The following is a 20,333-nucleotide window of genomic DNA, read 5'->3' on the forward strand; positions in this document are numbered from 1 at the left end:
AGAACCTTACATGGAACAACAACTGGTTCAACATTGGGAAAGGAGTATGACAAGGCTGTATATTGTCACCCTGTTTATTTAAATTATATGCAGAGTACATCATGCGAAATGCTGGGCTGAATGAATCACAAGCTGGAATCAAAATTGCTGGGAGAATTATCAGCAACTTCAGATATGCAGATGATACCACTCTAATGGCAGAAAGTGAAGCGGAACTAAAGAGCCCCTTGATGAGGTTGAAAGAGAAGAGTGAGAAAGCTGGCTTACAACTCAGCATTCAAAAACTAAGATCATGGCATCTGGTCCCATCACTTCATGGGAAATAGAAGGGGAAAAAATGGAAGCAGTGACAGATTTTCTTTTCTTGGGCTCCAGAATCACTGTGGATGGTGACTGCAGCTGTAAAATTAAGACAGTTGCTCCTTGGAAGGAAGGCTATTGACAAACCTAGACAGCATGAAAGTGAAAGTTGTTCAGTTGTGTCTGACTCTTTGCGACCCTGGAATGGGTAGCCTGTCCCTTCACCAGCAGATCTTCCCAACCCAGGAATTGAACTGGGGTCTTCTGCATTGCAGGTGGGTTCTTTACCAACTGGGCTATCCTAGACAACATATTAAAAAGCAGAGACATCATTTTGCCATCAAAGGTCCATATAATCAAAGCTGTGGTTTTTCCAGTATTCTTATATGGATATGAGAATTGGACCATAAAGAAGGTTAAGCACCGAAGAATTGATGCTTTCAAACTTTGGTGCTAGAGAAGATTCTTGAGAGTCCCATGGACTGCAAGGAGATCAAACCAGTAAATACTAAATGAATTTAGTCAGCCCTGAATATTCATTGGAGGGTCTGATGCTGAAGCTTCAGTACTTTGGCCGCCTGATGAAAAGAGCTGAGTCATTGGAAGGGTCCTGATGCTGAGAAGGATTGAAGGGGAAAAGAAAAGAGGGCAGCAGAGGATAAGATGGTTAGGGTAGCATCACCAACTCGATGGAGATGAATTTGAGCAAACTCAAAGATAGGGAGATAGTGAAGGACAGGGAAGCCTGGCGTGCTGTAGTCCCTGGGGTCACAAAGAGTCAGACATGACTGAACAACAACAACACAACTTCTTTTAAAAAATAGATTTTAAACATTTGAACCACAATCTGTTGACTTCCTACTCCTAGATGTAGAAATATAGCACTTCTGCAGTGCTACTTGATACCTATTTTCCTTCCCTCCATCCTCCCAATATGTAATAGTTCTCTCTCCAGTTGGCTAAATCAATATTCAGTCTTTACCTTATTAAGATCTTAAGTATTATTTACTATAAGTCAGATATTACTCCCTTTTGAAAAATATACTTAATTTTCTATGTTAGTATTACTATTTCTTCTCAAGCTCTACAATACAGTTTTTAACTCTGAATATTGTTTTCCCACATGATCAAACTCCATTCTTGTCTCTTCCATTTTTATCTTCTACTCCATTTTTCTCTCTTCTTGGAGAATCTTTATCAGTGCCTGCTAGCCTCTTCTTCCATTCTGCATTGGTTGCTCTCTAGGCATGAGGTACAGCTGTCATCCTGAAACTTCCCTTCACTTTTCTCAGGACTCCTTTTTCCTGGATTCCATGTGCATTTCCTTTTTGTTTTACTGTCTCAATTTGGGTTGAAAATCCTCCAAAGGCTACTAGGAAAAGATACCTGGTATATAAATTCTTTTAGACTGTATATCTGAAACTATTTGTATTCTGCACTGCTCTTGAGTGAAGATTTGGCAGGATATAGAATCCTAGTTTGGAAATTATTTTCTTTCAGAATGTGGTGGCTTTGCTTCTTTGTCTCTTCATTTCCAGTGTTGCTCTTGAGTAGTCTGATACCACTGATTCTCAGTCCTTTGTGTTTGAACTGGAAGTTTTTTTGCAATCTCTTTGTTTCAGTATTCTAAAACACTTGATGTAAACACTCGATGCCCCTTTCTAGTCATTGTGCTACGTTCTTAGTGAGGGTCCTTTTGATCTAGGAAAATCATTATTATTTGATTGGGAGAAGATCTTATGTTAGTTCTTCAATGATTTCCTTCTCTTCCATTTTATATTCTTCTTTTTTCTCACCCTCCACCTGATGCTTCCATTTCAGAGCTTGTTTCTCACTGGTGCTTCCCTCTGAAGGCCCCTGGTATTCAGCTTTTTCAGCTCTACTTCCATTTCCTTTTCTTCTGCTAAGCATATGTTGATGAATCTTATAACTACTTTTCCTTCATCTCAGGTCACTTTATTTCACCTGTTAATATGTTTCAGTTTTTATATTTTACTCTTGAACACTTTTAGCACTTATGTGAGCCCTAATGTCTTTCTCTTCTACTACATAGGAAAGGATTGCATTGCATTGTTCACCACTATATTTCTATTATCCATCCCAGTGACTGCTACACAGTTGGTGCTCATAAATATTTGTTGAGTGAATTATTATTCACAAACAAAGAAGATAATTATTATCTTCTTTTAATCACATAGAATTTATTTTGTCAAGTGAAATGAAGCAGGAATATAACTTTTACTCCCTAATAATTAACCATGTGTTACAGCACCATTTATTGAATTTTCTTTTATCATATATTACATATTATTCTACCTGTTCTTCTGCTAGTATTATACGTGTTTATTTGTTATAGTTTTGTAACTCATTTTAAAATGATACTACTACAAACTTTCATTCAATTCAGTTCAGTCGCTCAGTCGAGTCCGACTCTTTGCTACCCCATGAATCGCAGCACGCCAGGCCTCCCTGTCCATCACCAACTCCCGGAGTTCACTCAGACTCATGTCCGTCGAGTCGGTGATGCCGTCCAACCATCTCATCCTCTGTCGTCCCCTTTTCCTCCTGCCCCCAATCCCTCCCAGCATCAGTTTTTTAAAAAAATATTCTGGCTATCATTATCTGGTTATTTCACATGAAGTACAGGGTTACTTACTCAAGTTCTTTTAAAAATTCCAATTGGGATTTTGATTTTAAAATGTCAATTAATATGGGGAGACTTTACATCTTTATAATATATGTTTGCCTCCCTGTCCTGAAACATGTTTTTGCTTCCGCATTTATTCAAGACTTCTTTTGTAACTCTAGTAAAATTTGTAGGTTCTTCTTTCCCCCATTTATGTACCATAAATTTCTTAAGTTTATTCTAAGATTTTTTTTTTTAATCTTCAATTGCTAATGGAATGAGATTCCTCCCCAATATAAATTCTTTTTAACTAAAATTGGGTAGATTTTCCTTGTTTATGCAATAGAGTTTATGTTATATGCCCAGGACAAAAGAATACTAGCTTCATTTTTAACAAAAGCTAGCTGTTTCAGTTATCTGTTGCTACCTAACAAACCACTCTAAAAGTTCATGGCTTGAAGCACAACCATTTTATTATATCTCACAATTCCATGGGTTGACTAGGGCTCAGCTGGGCAGTTCTTCTAATGCTCTCATTTAGGATCTTTCTTGAAGTTGCAGTCAGCTATGACTGTGGCTTAGATGTCTGGTGCCATGTGGCTTCTTTTGATATGATGCTTCAGTCTCCAGGGCTTTCCCTCATGACCTCTCATACAGTAGCTTAGAATTTGTACATGGCAGTTCAGATTGCCAAAATGAAAGAAATAGAAGCTTCAAAGCCTTTTTAATGCCTGGGCACTGAAGTCCCAGATTGTCCCTTCCCCTGCATTATATCTGTCAACGCAGTCACAGACCAGATTCAAGGGGAACCTCTTGATGGGAGGAAGCCATGTGAGGGGTGGCGTTGTATGGGACTGTCTTTGGAGATTATCATAATGGCATTACCTGTCCTTACCTTTCTTTTATACCAAGTAGCTACTAGCTACCCTAGGCTCTTAAATTCCCACAAGCTTCTTTCATCCAGTCAGCTTCCAGTACCAAATAACTAGACTCATTGTTATTTGGGACTGGAAATTAGAATCTGTTTGAAGAGGGTAGCAGAGAGAAAAAAATTTTTTCCACCTTCCCATTTGCTCTCCTGGGTGAGGCATAAGTCTCATGGACAGAAAGAAATTCAGCATTCACTTGAGCATGAAATTCCAGACAAGGGGACAGGTGTACATTGGCCTTGTTCTTCTGAATTCTGCCTACTCTCCAGGAAGAACAGCCTCTCCTCTTTTCCTCCCCAGCAGAAGTCTAACCACTTTCTTCATTGTAGCTTATCATAAGAGCTCCCTCCTATGCTGGTCCAAGCAGAAATGAGAAAGTGTCATTCCTTTTCTCTTTTCACACGTAATTCTTCCTACCCTGGGTGTACTAACCTCTAGCTTAAATATGCAGTAAGCAAAGATGTATAGTCTTCCTCCCTTCCTCCCTCTCAGCTTAGTCTGAAGGAAGGCAGCAGGTGATAGAATGAATAAAGAATGGGGCTGGGGTGATGGGGAAGGAATCTTTTCTCACACAGTATGGATGTTGCTCAACAGAACGGGTGTGAAATTTAGTCAGAGCCACAGCATGTGTTTCAATTTTCCAGGGAATTTCCTCTTCCTAACAGTAGGTTTAACCCTTTCTTCTGTATAGTGCCAAGAGCTACATGACATGTGTGAAATAAGTTATTTACAAGAAGGAAAAAATGCTAGGGCCCTTTGGAGATGTAGGATCTCCAACCTATTTCCTGCCAAATGGTTGTGGAGAAAAGTGTAACTTTTAGAGCTGAATAGACCTGGGTTCAAATCCTGTCTCTACCATTGGATGTTGTCTTGGAAGTTTGTTGTTGTTGTTCAATAACTCATTCATGTCCAACTCTTTGTGATCCCATGAACTGCAGCACGCCAGGCTTCCCTGTCCTTCACCATCTTCCAGAGCTTGCTCAAACTCATGTCCATTGAGTCAGTGATGCCATCAAACCATCTCGTCCTCTGTCATTCCCTTCTCCTCCTGCCTTCAGTCTTTGCCAGCATCAGGGTCTTGACAGTTACTTGACCTATTTGAACCTCCATTTTTCATCTGTAAAATGGGGATTAAAAACTTGTTTTACCAGGGTTCTCCTAAGAATTAAACAAAATGATACATGCAAGGAGTCTAGTACAATGCATACCTAGCACATAATAGGCACTCAATACATGTTTGTTTTCTTCTCCAGTCTTCCCACTGGATTTTGAGGATACCTACTCTTCTTTTATGGACTTCCCTGGTGGCTCAGACAGTAAAGAATCCGCCTGAAAGGCGGGAGACCTGGGTTGGGAAGATTCCTGAGGAGGGCATGGCCACCCACTCCAGTATTCTTGCCTGGAGAATCCCCATGGACAGAAGCCTGGCGGGCTACAGCCCATGGGGTCGCAAAGAGTTGGACACGACTGAGAGACTCAGCACAGCACTCTTCTTTTATGCTGCACCACCTTGGGTTTGCCATGTAAGCAGCTTTTTACATTCCTAAGCTGTAAGCTATTTTCTTTGAATCTAACTCTGTGTGTTACAGGAGTGAAATCATTTCACATGAAATGCAGAATCCTTCTGGTTGGGGAGGGGGATGGCTCTCATTAAACTTAAGGATGAATCTATAACAATGCTGAGAAGGATTACAAGGCTTGCCTTCCCCATCTGATCCTGGAGGTCATATGAACTAATAAGAGTATTAAAATAATACAGTGGTAGAGCTAAGGTGAAGCATAGATGTCATTCAGGCCCATTTTATTGAGAAGGAACTGTGGCTTAGAGGTCATGTTTTTATATAAGGTCTCATGACAGAGTGGTGACGGCTCTAGAACTAGAGCTCTGACTTGCTTGTCTATTACTATGGTTATAATATGTTTTTTAAGACTATGTGTTTTTTTTTGGCCACACCACTCAGCCTGTGGAATATCAGTTCCTCAACCAGGAATTAAACCTGTGCCCTCTGCGGTGAAAGTGCAGACTCTTGACCACTAGACCACCAAGTCCCTGAATTTTAAGTAGTGAGGGCCTAAGTTTTTCTTTGTGAACTTCTAAATTGAACCCCGATTATACTTTTGTCAATGGAGAAGTGAACACTGGAAGACAAGTAAACACTGGAAGACATTTCAGTGACACTCCTTTGGGGAACCATAGGGCCTCACTAAGGGTATATCAGTTACAACGTGAAAATCTCTTCTTTCCCCAAAGGTTGCCCAAGGGGCACTGAGGTGGCAGTTCAGCTCGCTGTTGAGCCTCTGCTCCCAGAATGGTGATGAGAAGCACATCTGCTTCTTCTCTTCTATGTCTTCATTCTCCTAAATAATCCCAATAGGAGAGGCTGATCCCAAGCACCCCTAGTTCTCTCTTCTTTTTTTTTTAGTTGAAATACAATTAGCATACAGTGAAGTACACTGACCTTAGGTGTTCAGTTGATAATTTTTTGAGAATTGTAGACATTCATTAACCATCTTAAAAAAAAGATATATAACATTTTCATCACACCAGTTTCCTCATGCCGCCTTTAAGTTAACCCACATGCGCATACACAAAACCACTTTCTATATTCTATTACCAAGGCAATGGCACCCCACTCCAGTACTCTTGCCTGGAAAATCCCATGGACGGAGGAGCCTGGTAGGCTGCAGTCCTTGGGGTCGCTAAGAGTCAGACACGACTGAGCAACTTCACTTTCACTTTTCACTTTCATGCATTGGAGAAGGAAATGGCAACCCACTCCAGTGTTCTTGCCTGGAGAATCCCAGGGACGGGGGAGCCTGGTGGGCTGCTGTCTCTGGGGTCGCACAGAGTCGGACACGACTGAAGCGACTTAGCAGCAGTAGCATACCTTAGTTTTGATTTTGAATTTCCTGTAAATGGATCACATAAGATATTCTCTTTTGTATCTAGCTTCTTTTCACTTAGCATGTTTTTGGAATTCATCCATGTTGTTGCATATATCACTAGTTTTTTTTTTGATTTTGATTCATTCTGTTTTACTGAGTAGTATGCAGTTGTATGGGTAAACCATAAGAGAATTTACTTATTTTCTTATTGAAGGATATTTGGAGTGTTTCTAATGTTTGTCCTTCATGAATAGGTTGCTATGAACATTCTTATACAAGTCTATTTATGAACATATATTCTAGTTTCTCTTAGACAAATACTTAAGGATGAAATTGCTGGATCGTAGGGGAGATATATGTTTGAAAGAAACATTTCTTCAAGGTGGCTATAACCCCTAGTCTATCTTTTCCTCCCCTGGGGGGCTAGGCTCTTTAAATTGAGGATTTGGCAAGAGAAGAGAACCCGTATCATCAGGGTCCCTGCTGCCAGAGCACAGTGGCCTGAATCGGACACTTAAAAAGCTGAAACAGGTGTTTGAAACCCTACTCCAGCCTCCCTATTTTATGCCAGCCCCCTGAGAGGCTGGAGCTTGGCCAGCAGAATTCAGATCTAATCTAATGGATGCTGGATTAGAAATTTTTCAGGACATGGCTAGATAATAATGTATGTGCTGTGACTTGATATATTTGACGCAGGTAAACGAGCATCATCATGTAGGAGAGGGGCCTTTGGTGGCCCAAATGCTTCTTGATCAGGGGGTAGTTAGTCTGTGTGGCAGATGAAAGCCCCTTCCCACTCTTGATTTTTACCCCTACCTTTTCTCCTTGAAGCTGAATGCAGTAGAAATCATTTCCCTTTGTAATGTTAATATTGCCAAGGGCCTTTAGCCAGTTAGGATTTGGTATCCTGTGTATCAAATATTATGGAAAATAAATTATGCCCTGGTAAAATTCTTTCTCTGTATTTTTAATGCCTCTATCTTACCTAGGTCTTAGGGAACAAATTCTTGGAAGCCAAAGGTTAAAGCAAGAAACAAAAGGTTAGGGTGTGAGCTTCCAAAGCCCACTTAATGTACCAAAGAGTAGTCTCTACTGTTCTCAGTAGGCTTGAAATTGATGGAAGTGTGATCTGTCTCTGCAGGGCTGCTTCAGCTGAAGGTTTCGAAAGAACAAGCTCCAATAACAAATTTTTTTCTAATATTGGTTAGAAGAGCCTAGGGAGAGAAGAAATAGGCTCCCCATGCCAGTCTGGCCTTTCCACAGAGGAAAGGGCTTTTCTGAATTCAGGTCCGTGTTCATAGGTGGCCATTCCCTTAAACCTAATCTCAGTGTCTTCAGACCTCAATCTTAGAAGGCAGGGCCTGATATTCGGCTGCATCATGTGGATGCCATTCTTGGTGTGAACTAGGCTGAGATTTGTATGTTAAGATTCTTTTGGTACTTAAAAAAAAATTTAATTTTAATTATCGTATAGTAAAATTGACTTTTTTAGTACACATATCTATGAGTTTTTACACATAGATCCCTGTAAGCACTGTGTCAGTTGGAATACAGAACAGTCTCATCACCCCAGAAAACGCCCTGTGTTATTCCTGTGTGATCACACCCTCCCCCCTACCCCAACTCCTGTGAACCACTGATCTGGTCTCTCACCACAGTTTTACCAAAGAGGTGATATAAATGGAATCCTACAGTACATAACCTTTTCAGGCTGACTTATCTAAACTGCTACCTAAATCAATAGTCTGTTCCCTTTTTACTGCCAAGTAGTATTCCATTGCATGTTTCTACCACAATTTGCTTATCCATTCACTAGCTGAACGACACTGGACTTTTCCGTTTTTGGACAATTACGCATAGAGCCGCTATAAACATTTGGGTACAGGTTTTTGTGTAAAGAACATTGGTTTTCATCTCTCTGGGATTAATATCCAGGAGTAGGATTTCTGAGTGAAAGAATAAGTGTGTGTTTGGTTTTATAAGAAACTGCCAAACTGTTTTTCCAGAGTCCTATATCATTTTGCATTCCCACTAGCAATGAGGATTCTGATTTCTCCACAGCCTCTCTAGGGCTTGGTATTTTCAGTACTTTTATTAAGTCATCCTAGTAAGTAAGCAGTGGTATCTCAATGTGGGTTAAATTTGCCTTTCCCTAATGGCCAGTGAAGATCCCCTGGAGAAGGAAATGGCAACCCACTCCAGTACTCTTGGCTGGAAAATTCCATGGATGGAGGAGCCTCGTGGCTACAGTCCATGGGGCCGCAGAGTCGGACACGACTGAGCAACTTCAGTCAGTCAATGGCCAGTGACATCAAACACCATTTGGTGATCTGTCTGTCCAAGTCTTTTGCCCATTTTTTGATGGGAGTTGTTTTCTTATTGTTGAATTTAAAGACTTAAGTCTATTCTGGATTCAAGTCCTTTATTTCAATTTTAATTATAATTTATACAGTTATTTATAAATATTTTCTCCCAATCTGTAGTTTGTTTTCTCATTCTCTTAACAGTATCTCTCACAGAATAGATATTTTGTTTTTATTGAAGTCCAGTTTTTTCTTTCATGCATTTTGCTTTTGGTGTCCTATCGAAGTACTGTTTCTAAAAACTATGCAGATTTATGCTTTTCATTTACTCCTATGATCTATTTTGAGTTAATTTTTGTGTAACATGAGGTTTAGGTGAAAAAAAAAATTTTTTTTTTTTTGTATATGGGCGTTCAGTTGTTTCAACAGTATTTGTTGAAATTAATACCTTTTTTGATACCAAATTCTCCTTAGGACTGTGTATTCTTTAGGAATGAAGGAATTAAGAGCATTCTATTGAGTTCTTGTCTTTCCAGCAATCACTTTTGTTCCTATTCCTTGTTTATTTCTGAGTCTTTCTGATTTGAGGTTTGTTTTTAATGCCATGTAATGGAAGACTCATTATTTATAAATTGATTGAGCATAAAGTTTTTCATTATAAAGTGGCCATCCATCACAAAGAGGCATGTGGGCTGTAAAAAACATTAACTGTGCACTCTGGGCTGGAATGCAACTTTACCAGAATAATGCAGCTTTTGTATTGTGTGAATTTGGAATAAAATGAGAGAGACAGATATTGTTGGGGAAACAGGTGTTGGCTGAACCCGGGTTCTGTCCCATGTTTTTCTAAAAGGTTGTTTCCCAACCCTTTCAGGATTGTTCCTCTAGATTCAGCTGTCTTGAAAGTTCTCTGGGTACCTTTCAGAACAAGTAACGTGTGACTTCTCAGAGTACTGCTGCTCCCATAAACTTTTATTTGTTCATTCTCCAGCTCACAGTCATGTCTTTAGAGGCAGCAATGGCAGGTGGTTAGAGTACTTGTCCTGGCCCTTGTTGATTATATTTTCAATGTCTTTGTTTTTCCCATCAGTAAAATGGAAATGTCCTTTGTCATAAAGTTCTTGAGCCCATTAACACAAAATGTGGCTAAGGCAGAATAAGATTCCTCAGACTTATTGTCACTAAGAATTTGTGATATGCTGCTATTAAAAAAAAAAAAAATTTCCAGCTGCTGGGGAAAGGTGAAAAAGTAGGATTCTGTACACGTAGAGAACAGGGAGAGTTGCTTACCAGTCCTGTGACTGATCCTCTTTAGGGATTCTCTTACTCTTCTCCAAAAGCTTTGGTTATTGACCCTTCAGTCTTTTCTATCATCTATACATTTTGCTAATGTCAATTCAGAATTTAGTTCTTTAGTATTTCCTTTTACTTCCCTTCAGGGCCTCTGGAGGAGACCTGACAGAGTGGTAATCTCTGATAAACCTGTAATTGTTTTCTCTTCTTGCTGCCATTGAACAATGAAATATTTTACTAGACTGTGAGGGGAATTTGGATTGAACAAGTTGCTCCAAGTGTAATGACTGCATAAAGCTGGGGTGAGTGTCCTGTTTTAAAGTATAGCAACAGAAATTTTTAATTTCTCCTGGGCTTTCAAATTGCCTGCTTAAGTTTGGTCTTGGTGTTATACAATGAATGCAGAAAACGGCAAGGCAGAGTAAAGGACCACAGCAGCTCTGGTTTGCCTGTATGTTACAACCTAATTGCTTTCCTTTCAATATGGGCCAATTTCCTCTAGAAGGAAGAGAACTAGTGTTTAGAGTTGATACGCATTAAACTTGGGCTCTCAGTAAGACAGATGGATCAGTGTGTCCTCAGGCCTCTGCGCTATGTTTGAGGCTGCTCCCTGTGGGCCTCGTTTAGCCCTGCCAGCCTTGTTAAAGGAGACTCACTCTTCCCTCTTGGATTAGGAATGAATGTGGGCAAACCTGAAGCTTCATTTGTATGGCAGTCATAAAATCAGTGTTAGTCACTGGTTAGGAAGAAGAAAGGTACAGAAGAAACTTCAATTCTAGGATAGTTAAGTTATACATTTTTATTTGCCATCCGTGTTATGCAGTTAATATATCTAATAGTAAAAATAGCATAGTATAATGTTTAAGAACATAGTCCAGAACAGACCTGGATTTGAATTCTACCACTTCCACTTATTGTGTGACTTTGGGCAAGTCATTTAACTTCATAGAGCCTTGGTTTTCTTATCTGTAAAATGGGAACAGTAATATTATTCCTCAGGGCTATTCAGTTCAGATCAGTTCAATTGCTCAGTCGTGTCCAACTCTGTGACCCCGTGGACTGGAGCATGCCAGGCTTCCCTGTCCATCACCAATTCCCAGAGCTTGCTCAAACTCATGTCCATTGAGTCGGTGATGCCATCCAACCATCTTATCCTCTGTCATCCTCTTCTCCTCCTGCCTTCAATCTTTCCCAGCATCAGGGTCTTTTCTAATGAGTCAGTTCTTCACATCAGGTGGCCAAAGTATTGGAGCTTCAGCATCAGTCCTTCCAATGAACATTCACGACTGATTTCCTTTAGGATTGACTGGTTTGATCTCCTTGCAGTCCAAGGGACTCTCAAGAGTCTTCTCCAACACCACAGTTCAAAATGGGAAGATAAAAATTATCTACATACGATAATTAGTTTAGTATGTAGCTGTTGCTGATGTCTGAGGCTGCTTAAGGTTGTTGTGCTGCTCGAGCAATGGAATTGGATTCTTCTTGTAGGTGGTATAGATAGCAGCTCCTAGCAGCAAGCTAAACTGGTTATTTAACAGTTTAAATAACTGTTTAACTGTAAATAATATTTAACTGGTTATTAATGTCCAAGGTGGGAAGCTTGGACTTCTTTCAATCAAGCTAAACTGGTTATTTAACAGTTTAAATAACTGTTTAACTGTAAATAATATTTAACTGGTTATTAATGTCCAAGGTGGGAAGCTTGGAATTCTTTCAATCAGGATTATGTATCATATTGAAGAAAGTCATCCAGTAAATTAAAAGTATTTTCCCGTGTGTGCGCTGCCTTTTAAGTTCCTATCTTACCTTCTGAAAGTGAAGGCTGAATTTGACATCAGGCAGACCACAGTGGTCCTACTCAACAAGGAGGAGCTTATAAAAGTGAGGATTTCAGGAGCAGAGATATTTGGGAAATAGCCTGCTTTGGCTCTATATGCTGTCAAGAGATTTCAATCTGAAAAAAATACATCTTCTTTTCTATCCTCTCCCTAAGGAGAGATGGACCTGCTGTAGAGACAGAGATGACCCAGGTCCTGACAAGGTGTTTGAGCCAGAGAACATATGTAAATGCCAAAAACTCTTTTCTTTTTGATCATTTTGAACATTTGGAGGCCAGATGTCTACGGAAGAAGGAGAGTAGTTTTTATGTCATCTCTGACTTGGGTTGGGACTTCATGAACGTGACCTACAAATTACTTATCAAAGATAGCTTGGAAAAAAATATAAATTTATGATTTCTAATTCTTGGGATCATCAGACTTTTAATAAAACCCCAAGATGCATAAGTTCAGGAATTGCTTATGTTTAATTAGAGTAAAAGTTAAGATTTGATTTTTTGATTCATAAAAAGAGGTTGAGTTGGCTTTTGAGGGAGATACTAGCCTGAAAAATGAATACTTCTCAAGGGATTTTTAAAGGGCGAAGTGTTAAACATAATTTGCCTTTCTTAGTGTAAGGTGGTTTGTACCATGTAGGCTCTAGGTAGACCCATAGACTCACCTTGTACCTGGATGTGGTAGTGATTACGCTATCACTGTACTTTAACAACAACAGAAAAAACTTTTAAAATTTATTTTTGGCTGTGCTGGGTCTTCATTGCTAGTTTTGGAGAGCAGGGGCTACTCTCTAGTTGTACTTGGGCTCCTCACTAGGATGGCTTCTCTTGTTGCAGAGCACAGGCTCAGAAGTTGTGCACACGCTTAGTTGCTCCATGGCATGTGGGATCCTTCCAGATCAGGGATGAAACCTGTGGTCTCCTGGGTTGGCAGGTGGATACTTTAGCACTAAGCCACCAGGGAACCTTCATACTTTGTTTCTTAAAGGGTCATAATATCAGAGATAATCTGCCTCCCACCCCCGATGCAGTCTGAAGGCACTTTGAGAAACTAAGCATTTGTTTGAAAATAGGAAACAGATCTGGGAAACTACTGGATGATATCTAGAAAAAGAGGATCCACTGTCAGGAGCTTAGACAAACAAACCAGGCTTGCTTTTCCCCCAGGCTACCTTTGTAGCAGACTGTCTACATTCATGTTTATTTATTCCCAAACTGTACTTTGTCTTTAGAATAAGCTTGGAGGGTCTAAAGGGAGCCTTAAAGAATTTCATTAAACTGTGTACTCCTACCACCATCTTCCCCAGGAAAACCCTGTGGATGAGAAAACTATGGTCCAAAGAAGTGAAGTGTTTGCCCAAGGTCACATACAGTGACAGACCAAGACTGGGCATAGCACTTTTTGTTTGTTTGTTTCTCTTGTTGTATGGGACAGGGTTGCAAACGGTTATCAGGGTTTAACCCTTAAGCCCAGACTAGGTAATTTTCTGAGAGCTGCTCTTTGGCAGCCTTCTCTCAAATCAGATCTTGAAATCAAGCCTAAATCCCCACCTAACCTTTCAAGGCTGGAAATAAAGGTGTGGCAGATATTTCAGAGGCTTCTGGCTCCACCAAAGTTTAGTTTGGCTTATCCTTTGGACCACACTACTCCTGATGTCCCCTAGTGACCAAAGAGTACAGCTCTTTCCTATGAACTTACAGTTTCTCAAAAATTCCATTTGTAGCTCATTCTCAATCTTACTTTGACTTTTACAAGAAATATTCCTAGGTATAGTTTAGTCAGAGAAGTAGAATATGAGGACCTGGACTTCCCTGGTGGTCCAGTGATTAAGACTCTGTGCTTCCAATGCAGAGGACACCAGTTTAATCTCTGGTGGGGAAACTAAGATCCTGCATGGCACACCAAAAAAAAAAAAAAAAAAATAGGAGGATCTAACACTTTCTCCTAAAATGGAATGTGCAGGCATAGACATAAAAGCCCAGAAGCAGAGAGCTTTTTATGCTCAAATAATTCTGTCCTGTGTCTCTAGATACAGAAATGTCAAGTGGGGTAAATGAACTAGACTTCTGTTTTTATCATGCTCTGATTCATTAGTCTGTTATACATGATCTACCTTGTGAATGATGATATTCTGTCTCCAGGAACATGAGCCAATATTTGCAGGATGAAGAGTTAGGATGGGAGCAGGCTGGTGACCCTCTAGGAAGAAGTAGGCTCTGAGAGCAAAAGGGGTCGAGACAAGCATTTCTGAAGTCAAATGGTGTTGAAATAATATACCGCGGGAGTTTTTCCTTGTCAGCGTAATCCAATTGAGAATGCCCAACCGTCCCTGATAAGAGTCACTCAGGAGTAAAGAGCTTCACTACCAGGGAAAGCAGCTTATGTGTGCATTTTGGCTCAGGAATGTGCCAGCCCAATGCTGGCCAAATGAGAAAAGGCTGCTGCAGGCTGGAGAACACATGCCTCCTGGGAGGATGGTGACTGCTCCCTTGTATGCTGAGAAGAGATTGTTCCCTTTTGTCCAAGGGCAGTGCATAGCACCACATGTTGAGGCCTTTGACATAGATTATCAGAAAAGGTATCAGCTCTGATGTGGGAAGACAAAACAGTGTCACTATTCATCTCCTTTTGGACAGGCCACTGCATTATCTGAGAAGACAAAAGACTTAGGAGTCATCTACAGATTCTCGACTTGACTTTAGGCAAAACTGAGACTTACCTGTTAATGCTATAATATAGGGAGGTGAGAGCCCTGTTCACTGATGTTGAGCAGAGTAAGAGCAGAACACCATCAAGAAACCTCTGAAGATTTAGTTTGCTTTGTGTTCAAGTGGCCTACAGCTTCTCCAGAAATAGTTTAATCAGTCTTGTTTGATTATTCTTACTGGGCACTGACTGACTAGAAGTTGGACCTGGACTTGATTTGAGAAGCAGGTGGCCTAGTCCTCGAAGGATCCCAAGTGTTCTTTCTCCAATGGGAGTTGAATTCCCCCTCTTCCTTGTTCAGTTCAGTTCAGTCACTCAGTCATGTCTGGCTCTTTGTGACCCCATGGACTGCAGCACACCAGGCCTTGCTGTCCATCACCAACTCCCAGAGTTTACTCAAACTCCTGCCCATTGAGTTGGTGGTGCCATCCAACCATTTCATCCTCTGTTGTCCCCTTCTCCTCCCACCTTCGATCTTTGCCAGTATCAGGGTCTTTTCAAATGAGTCAGTTCTTCGCATCAGGTGGTCAGAGTATTGGTTTTTGAGCTTCAGCATCAGTCCTATTCAGGACTGATTTCCTTTAGGATTGACTGGCTGATGTCCTTGCAGTCCAAGGGACTCTCAAGAGTCTTCTCCAACACCACAGTTCAAAAGCATCTGTTCTTTGGTGCTCAGTTTTCTTTATAGTCCCAACTCTCACATCCCTATATGACTACTGGAAAAACCATAGCTTTGACTCGACAGACCTTTGTTGGTAACGTAATGTCTCTGCTTTTTAATATGCTGTCTAGGTTGGTGATAGCTTTTCTTCCAAGGAGCAAGCATCTTTTAATTTCATGGCTGCAGTCACCTCTTCCTTGTACCCATTCCTTTTTTATCTTCCCATCTTAGAACATGAATTAGTCACCTTCAGAGCACCCCTCTACCTGATCTGCACTCTGTTTACTGAACTGTTTGTGCCTTGAGGTTGACAGCCTTCCAGGGTGGGAATTTTGGCTACTTGGCCAGGGGTGTCAGATGTCTCCTTGGTTGTGAAATTACTCAGCCTGCTTACTATGAGCAGCATCATGGCACCTTTTCCCTGAAGGACTCAGGCAGTCTTCCTACTCTTCCAAAGAAGATCTAGACAATTGAATCTCAATTCCTGGGCAGAATGAACCAGAAGATAGAACACCAGATATTTTTCTTTTCTGGATTCATAGGAAGCAGTAGAGTTGAATCAGCAGTTCAAACTAGAGGTCAAAACTCCAGTTCTGCCTAGACCAGATTTTCTTGGGAAAGTGATTTCAATGTACCATCATTCTCTTTTTTTGGAAGAGTAGGGGAATGAAGGTGATAGTGAAGGTTCCTGGTGGGTTCTTTGAAAAGTCCAGCCCTTTTAGTTTTCCATCACTAAATTTCCATAAAGCATGACTCACAGAACGGAAATGCTGGAATGGATGTATTGTAGCAATCAGATTCCAACTATCTAATCTGACATATGAGCTTAGGTATCATATGCCTGGTTATTAGTAGGAGTGAGACTAATGATTCCTTGTCTGTTGACTGAATTGTATATTTTGTGAGGGTCACATCCAGAGAGTTTTTCGTGGGACGTTGTCCAAGCCTCTGTATGGTGTCACTCCTGCCCCCTCAAAGCCTCTCAATGCCACATTGAGCTCTTTCCTCTTCAGAAGCACAAGGTTAGCAAGTCAGATCTAACAGTATATAAAAATAATTAATATACTAAGGCTGATGAGGTTAATCCTGGGAATACAGGCTGATTCAATATCTGAAAATCAATTAATCTACCATATTAACTATCTAAAGAAAAAGAATCACCTGATCATATCAGTTGTTGAAGAAAAGGCATCTGACAATAAAACATCCATTTTTGATCATGAACATCTACAAAAACTTATGGCTAATAACATACTTCACAATGAAACACTGAATGCATTTATCCTAAAATTGGGAATAAAACAAGATATCTACTTTTATAGTACTAGAAATCCTAACCAATAGTGAGACAAGAAGAGGAAATAAAAGGCATGTAAATTGAAAGGAAAGAAACAGGGACCTCCCTGGTGGCCCATGCTCGTAATGCAGGGGGCCTGGGTTTGATCCCTGCTCGGAGAGCTAGGTCCCACATGCCACAACTAAGACCCGGCACAGCCAAATAAATAAATATTTTTAAAAAGAAAGAAAACTGTCACTATTTGCAGAAAACATAATTGTCCATGTAGAAAACCCCAAGGAAGCTACCCCTCCCCACAAAAAAATCCTAGAATGAATAACTGAATTTAGTAAGGTCACAGGATACAAGGTCAACAGACAGAGATCAATCACATTTCTATATTCTAACAATGAACATCTGGAAACTGAAAATTAAAACACATACTACTTACAAATATGCCAAATAAAATTAAATACTTATGTATAAATCTAAAAAAACATGTATAGAACCTGTATGCTGAAAATTACAGTACACTGATGAAAAATATCAAGAAGTAGTAAATACGAAGACATACCGTGTGCATGGATTAGTAGGCACAACATAATAAAGGGGTCATTTCATCTCCAAGTTGAACTATAGACTCAGTGCAATTCCTGTAAAACTTCCAAGATTCTTTTTGCAAAAATAGACAAGTTTACCATGTTAAAATGGAAAGAAAGAAGAACTAGAATACTGGAAATACTGGAAACAGTACTAAAAAAAAAGAAGTAAATTGGAAGAATCACACCACCTGATTTTAAGATTTAGAATATAGCTGTAGTAATCAAGAGAGTGTGATATTGTCACAGAGATTGACACACAGATGAGTAGAACAGAACAGAGAACTCAGAATAGACAAACAAATAAGGCCACCTGATTTTTTAAAAATTGTATTGAAGTATAGTCAATTTATAATGTGTTAATTTCTGCTATACAACTAAGTGATTCAGTTATACATACATATATATATATATTCTCTTCATACTCTTTTCCATTATGGCTTATCACAGGATATTGAATGTAGTTCCCTGTGCTATACAGTAGGAGCTTGTTATTTATTCATCCTGTATATAATAGTTTGCATCTGCTAATCCCAAACTCTCAGTCCCTACCTCCCCCACCCACTCCCTCTTGTTAACCACAAGTCTGTTCTCCGTGTATCTGTAAGTCCAATTTTGTTTCTTAGATCTGTTCATTTGTGTAGTATTTAGATTCCATATATAAGTGATATATTATGGTATTTGTCTTTCTCTTTTTGACTTATTTATTATAATTTCTAGATCCATCCATCCATAATGCCTTATATATTTACACCACAACTTCTTTTTATTTTTAACTGTTTATTTTGTATTGGAGTATAGATGATTAATATGCTAGACAGCATGTTAAAAAGCAGAGACATTACTTTGCCAACAAAGGTCCATCTAGTCAAAACTATGGTTTTTCCAGTAGTCATATAGGGATGTGAGAGTTGGACTGTAAAGAAAGCTGGGCAGTGAAGAATTGATGCTTTTGAACTGTGGTGTTGGAGAAGACTCTTGAGAGTCCCTTGGACTGCAAGGAGATCCAGCCAGTCAATCCTAAAGGAAATCAGTCCTAAATATTCATTGGAAAGGACTGATGCTGAAGCTGAAACTCCAATCCTTTGGCCACCTGATGCAAAGAACTGACTCATTTGAAAAGACCCTGATGCTGGGAAAGATTGAAGGCGGGAGGAGAAGGGGATCACAGGGGATGAGAAGGTTGGATGGCATCACCGACTCAATGGACATGGGTTTGAGTAAACTCTAGGAGTTGGTGATGGGCAGGGAGGCCTGGCATGCTGCAGTCCATGGGGTTGCAAAGAGTCAGACACAACTGAACGACTGACTGAACTGATAGATGATTAACATCTGTCTAATGTTGTGATAGTTTCAGGTGGACAGCAAAGAGACTCAGCCATACATATACACGCATCCATTCTCTCCCAAACTCCGCTCACATCCAAGCTGCCACATAACATTGAGCAGAGTTTGATGTGCTATACAGTAGGTCCTTGTTAGTTATCCATGTAAAATATAACAGTGTGTACATGTCTATCCCAGACTCCCTATTTCTTCCCCCATCCTTTCTCCCTGGCAACCATAAGTTCATTCTCTAAGTCTGTTGAGTTTCTTTCTGTTTTGTAAGTAAGTTCATTTGTATCATGTCATTTTAGAGTCCACATATAAGGCATGTTATACAATATTTTTTCTTCTCTGTCTGACTTGCTTCACTCAGTATGACAATCTCTAGGTTTATCCATGTTGCTGCAAATGGCATTATTTCATTCTTTTTAATGGCTGAGTGATATTCCAATGCATATATGTACCGTATCTTTATCCATTCCTCTGTGGATGGACATTTAGGTTGTGTCTTGTCTTGGCTGTTGTAAATAGTGCTGCTGTGAACATAGGGGTGTGTGTATCTTTTTAAGTTATAGTTTTATCAGGGTATATGAGGAATGGGATTGCTGGATCATAGTCTACTCTAATTTTAGTTTTTTGAGGGACTTCCATACTGTTCTCCATAATGGCTGCACCAATTTACATTCCCACAAACAGTGTAGGAGGGTTCCCTTTTCTTCACAACCTCTCTAGTGTTTATTATTTGTAGACTTTTTAAAGATGGCCATTTTCACTGGTATGAGGTGGTACCTCATTGTATTTTTGATTTGCATTTCTGTAACTAGCAGTGATGAACATCTTTTCGTGTGCCTATTGGCCATCTGTATGTCTTCTTTGAAAGTATCTGTTTAGGTCTCCTGCCCATTTTTCAATGGAGTTGTTTGTTTTTTTGTTATTTAATTATAGGACTTGTTTGTATAATTTGGAAATTAAATCCTTGTCAGGTGCATCATTTGTAAATATTTCCTCCCAGTCCGTAGATTGTCTTTTCCTTCCATTTATGGTTTCCTTTGCTGTGTGAAAGCTTGTACGTTTAATTAGGACCCATTTGTTTATTTTTTCTTTTGTTTCTATTGCCTTGGGAGATGGATCTAGGAAAACATTGGTATGATTTTTGTCAGAGAATGTTTTGCCTGTGTTATCTTCTAGGAGTTTTATGGTGTTTTAAGTCTTTAAGCTATTTTTTAGTTTATTTTTGTGTATGGTGTGAGGCTGTGTTCTAGCTTCATTGATTTACATGTGGCTGTCCCAACTTCTCCAACTGTTTGCTGAAGAAACTGTCTACCCATTGTATATTCTTTTTCCTTTTCAAAGATTTATTGTCCATAAGTGTATGAGTATATTTCTGGGCTTTTTATGCTGTTACATTGATTCGTATATCTGTATTTCTACCAATACCAAGCTATATTGAGTACTGTTAGCTTTGTAGTCGGAGAAGGCAATGGCACCCCACTCCAGTACTCTTGCCTGGAAAATCCCATGGACGGAGGAGCCTGATAGGCTGCAGTCCATGGGGTCGCAAAGAGTTGGACACTACTGAGTGACTTCATTTTC

General features: G+C 39.8%; 1 protein-coding gene across 10 annotated transcripts in view; it reads left to right on the forward strand.

Moving 5' to 3' along the window:
• Nucleotides 1-20,333, forward strand: part of GBF1 (golgi brefeldin A resistant guanine nucleotide exchange factor 1) — a 124,216-nt gene that overhangs the window by 67,149 nt on the left and 36,734 nt on the right. The window contains exon 1 of one of the 10 annotated variants that reach the window (XM_025273762.2): nt 5,354-5,378. The exons of the other annotated variants lie outside the window; for them this stretch is intronic. The gene's annotated coding sequence lies outside the window, so the exon portion shown is untranslated. Of the gene's footprint in view, nt 1-5,353; nt 5,379-20,333 lie in introns of those variants that run through there. 10 annotated transcript variants of the gene reach the window in all.

The sequence above is a fragment of the Bubalus bubalis genome, chromosome 23 (genome assembly GCF_019923935.1).
Source record: "Bubalus bubalis isolate 160015118507 breed Murrah chromosome 23, NDDB_SH_1, whole genome shotgun sequence".
Lineage (NCBI taxonomy): Eukaryota > Metazoa > Chordata > Mammalia > Artiodactyla > Bovidae > Bubalus > Bubalus bubalis.